Genomic DNA, 4,647 nt, shown 5'->3' with positions numbered 1-4,647 from the left:
ATAATTATCCAAATAATTCAGGGTAAAAATACCTTCTGAAGCAACCCAATAATTGGGATAAAAAGGCTTCCCTGGGCGCTTGTGGTCTAGAGTTGCTTAGCTAAGTCTTCCCTTTGTGCTCTGTGCATGTAACACAGCCATTTTGTCTCATAAACGTTTTATGTTCAGTGTTTCCATTCTGGATTCTGAAAATCATAGGAAAGTAGCCCAGTGCAGAGCATCAGAAAAAACACAAGAGGAAGAATGGCCCTGCTTAGTTCAGAGTTCTAGCTGTTGGTGTCTTATAGGGGTTTTTGGTGTTTAAAAAAATGGTGTCCTATGTATTTAGAATAGCAACAGAGGTCTGGTGTGTAGTTCGGTGGCAGGATGCTTATCTACCATTTGTGACATCCTGGGTTCCATTTTTAACACTATAAAACAATAAGAAAAAAAACTCAGGAACCATATGAACTGAAGAAAAGTTTGGGCAGCAGGATAATGGGTCACTTTGTTTTGTCCTAATATTCTGTATGTTACACATTATAATGGGACAATTCAAAGTATATTCACTTATTTTCAAAAAGCATTTAATGCTTTGCAAATGGCAATGTGACACAGGAAAAAGTAAAAGTTTCCTCCCGTGCCAGCTTGCTTTCTTCAGCTGTGGCCTGAGGAAATCATTAGTTTGGTGTCTATCTTTGCAGACATTTGTCTTCTGTTATGTAATTCTGTTATGTAAGGCACCCCTGTGTGTGTGTGTGTGTGTGTGTGTGTGTGTAATTAGGTATATACATTATTTGCAACTAAGCTGTTTCATTTTCTAATGCATTGAGAACATCTTTCTGTGTCAGTATCTATCCATTTTCCCCATTCTTTTTGATGGCTGCTATAGTATGATTGATTTTTTGTGACTAATCTCTAAATGATGGACATATGGTTATTTCCGGGTTTTCAGTCGTGTCCATTGATAAGATGAACATCCAGGAATAGATAGCTTTAGACTACATATTAGGCTAGTGTTCCTAAAATGTCTTTTTAAAAAATGAGGTGAAATTCACACAGCACATAACTATTTAAAAGGCATTTGGTATATTTGCAGTTGTGCAACTTCTCTACCTATTTTTAAAACTTTTTCCCTGCACCAGAAAATACCCTGTACTCATTAAATAATCACTCCTAATTTTCTTCCTTCTCCTGTCTTCTGGTACACTAGTCTCCTTTGTACCTCCACTGGCTTACCGGGGGCATTTTACATAATGGAACCATCTGTGGCCCTTTGTGACTGACTGCTTTCTCATAACATCATCGTTTCAAGGTTCATTCATGTTGTAGCATGTAGCAGGATTTCATTCATTTTTAGGGCTGAATAATACTCCATTGTGTTTACTTATTCGCCCACGGATGGACTAACGCTGCTCCTCAGAAGAAGTAGTCCAAGGAGCAGGCTGTTTCATTTTCTAAGTGGCTCAGCCTGTTTTGCTCCATGCACTGGAAAACTTCCATCCAAGAACTTTTGTTGGTTTTTTTTTCCCCCTCTTTTAATCAAGGGTAGGATAAAAGAGCCATCAGCCCTCAAGTGCCTCATGATATGGGGTTTCTTGAATTGGAGAGAATGTTAGGAAAGTAACTGGCTTGGTCAGTTTTTATTGCATGTGCTAAAAAAGAATCAGCTCACTGTACAAAGGATTCCCGCTGCTCCTAAGACCTGGCCCTTGGGGGCTGGAAAAATGGCAACAATAATAACCCCTTATACTTCAGCCAGTGCTGCATAGGCTTGGTGGCAGGGATGCGGGTGATTTTCTGCAATACAATACAATACATTTATCCAGGGTCAGTATTTCTCCTGTTAGCACTGTAAAGTGAAGCTGTATTCAATTCTCCCTTTCACTTCCTTTTTTCTCTTTGGTCCTCTAAATCTTTCATTCTTTAAAAATGCCTACTATGTGCCAGGCCCCAAGGATCTAAGGAAGGTAAGAAATGTCATCTCATGTCAAGGTAGGGAAGATGAAGACACAAAGGGAGAATTTTGCCTCTTTGGGCAAGCCAGACACTACAAGGACAGGAGTGCACAAAACCAGCCAGTGAAAACAGAAGCATCCAGGTGCCCCTGCTGAATCTGAGCACCCACTCAGTGGACATCATGTGGACCAAACATGCAGATACACAGCGGGCTCAATGGTTCACGTTGGTACTGCTGTGCAGGAGTCACCGTGCACTGAGGTTTTCACACACCTGAGTTCAAATCCTCTCCTCTCAGGAGCTGTCTAGCCTCAGCCTCCCTGGCTTCTCTCCCTTAACCCCAAATGAGGACCACATTGTGAATACAAAAAGGTGCATGTGCACAAACGACACAAAATCAATAATAAATACCATTCTTCCTCTTCCCAGGTTCCGGTGGCTCATTTTCCCCATGGCTTTAGAACTAACAGCAGCCCAGCTTCTTTCTCAAAGTCACGTTCCCAATTAGAGTAAAAGATCACTGATGATCCAAGAAATGTCTGGGAAGGACCTGGGGCTGGCCTGTGCTGATCCTACCTGCTTTGGAGAAAACCAGTTAACAAAGCCCTCTACATCCATGCCTCAAATTCCCCTCCCCTAGCACAGGGGGCTCTGTCCAGCTCCGAGGGAACTTCTTTTAAAGGCAGAACTCCCCATCTCTAGCCTGTGCTCCCGGGAGCAAATCACCCAAGCCTGGCCTCCCACAAATGGCTATAGCTACCGTTGTACTCTCTTGACAAATTGAGCCCCGAGCCGTTAAGATGTCTTCTGTTAGAACTTTCTAACAGTGTCATAAATCTTTTATTAACATTTGGTATTATACTAATTAAAACTGTTCTCTGTATGTATTATTAATTTCCCTAGCACTTCTTGCTGGGGTGACGTTTTTAGCTAGCTAAGCAGAATGTAGCACAGTAAATAAGAAGAAACTCATTTCCAGACAATTAGCCTTGCAGAAAAATAAGTTGGCTAATGGAAGGCATGATGATTACAAATTTTACCTAAATAAACAGGGTATCTTAATGGTAACTCTTCAAGCTAAGTAAACAGATTGGGGTGGTAATGTCCTAAGCAATACTTAAATGTAACTGTTTAATAAATTGGTAAATTACTCATTTCATCTTAGAACAAAATGGTAATACTGTAGTAATAACCTAGTATATATTCCGTAAATATGAAGCATTATCACTTTAGCTCTGTAGAAATCACCACAGTGATATGTCAGCATTGATCTAAAACTGCAGCATTTTATCTCAAGTTTATTACCCATTTTTGAGAATCGCTGAGATTTTCAGAGCATAATGGCAATAAAAGAAGAATTTAAAAAGCGCTTTAATGTGCATAAGTTAATCAGAGGTATCCTCGGGGGGAAAAGGAAATTTGGTAAAACATGAATTATAAGCATCATTTAAACTTACTTTGGACACTAGAGATAATAAATGGCACCATAATTTAGAAATAGCTTTTAACATCAATGACGGTAAGTACCACTTTACTGTTCATAAGAATTGCAGAGCAATGGTGCTGACGCCAATTTTATTAGCCATTTTTTTCTTTATAAAAGCAATCCAGCCCTTTCCACAACTGAGGAGACAGGAGCAAGAGTTACGTGCTAATATGCAAAATGCATTTAAGTTTTTTGAAATAGAGAATAATAAATTGTGCCAAAAGATAGAGTCTGGAGACAAATGAATGATCATTTAAAAAGAATAAGGCACTCTCAGAGTTTACATATTTGGGGAAACTTGATAAAAAAAAAGCCAACAAATTGTTCATACATTTTCCCATTTGCTAGAGCATGCGGGTGTGCTTTCAAATCTGGGAGATGAAGCCATAAATCCCAGCTATTGGGAGGTGCTGCAACAGGAATATATTTCTGTAAATTGTAGCCATTGACAAATTGCTTCTAAACTACATACTGGGCAGGTTCAACTATCTCTTCAGAGTGCTCAAAGAACCTTCCTGCAGGGAAGCCTCAGACCCCAACCTCTACTGAGCAAGACCTCACTGTGGGTGAGACAGCTGCCAGGACTCCATGAGCTACCTACTAAGTACACTGTGCCGTGCTGAGCCTCATGAGTCTGCGGGAGAAGCCTGTTTGAAACACTGCACGGCAAGGTTGATTTGTGCGGAAGGAACAAGTTCAAGACACCAGTCCAGATCCTGCTCTTCAGGATTTAATAACACCACGTTTAAAGTCTCTGGCTTTTCCATCTGAGCTTGAGGACCTAGACAACAATCTGCCTTACTTGACTTCAAATCTTAGAAGCACCAGAGTAATACAGATATCCTCCCTCTGCTTTTGAACATGACTCGTGTAACAGGCCTGGCATTTTGTGAAAGGCAGCTCCTTCTGGAGGTTGATGGGAACAGATGCAAAAGTGCAATGAGGAGCTGGGAGAGGAGAGAAGAGTGAAGGGGAGCAAACAGGAGGGGAGGGGAGGAGAGGAGAAGAGAGGAGAGGGGAGGCCGGAGAAGCTCCCAGCAAGGCATCTTTGCTGTGTACTCACGGGGGGGGGGCACAGAGTGGGCCTCTGAGCCCTGTGCCCTTGTATTCCTCTTGCCTCCAGATGTTTTGTCTGCTCACTAAATATCAGTGACATTCCTTCCCTCAAAGAGAGTCCAGGATGCATCAGGTTTGCCTGGCCTCCTCCTCCTCCTCCTCCTCCT

This window comes from Fukomys damarensis, unplaced genomic scaffold (genome assembly GCF_012274545.1).
Source record: "Fukomys damarensis isolate Sample0158 unplaced genomic scaffold, DMR_v1.0_HiC HiC_scaffold_9, whole genome shotgun sequence".
NCBI classification, from domain to species: Eukaryota; Metazoa; Chordata; class Mammalia; order Rodentia; family Bathyergidae; genus Fukomys; species Fukomys damarensis.
Note: the sequence above shows the minus strand (reverse complement) of the source record.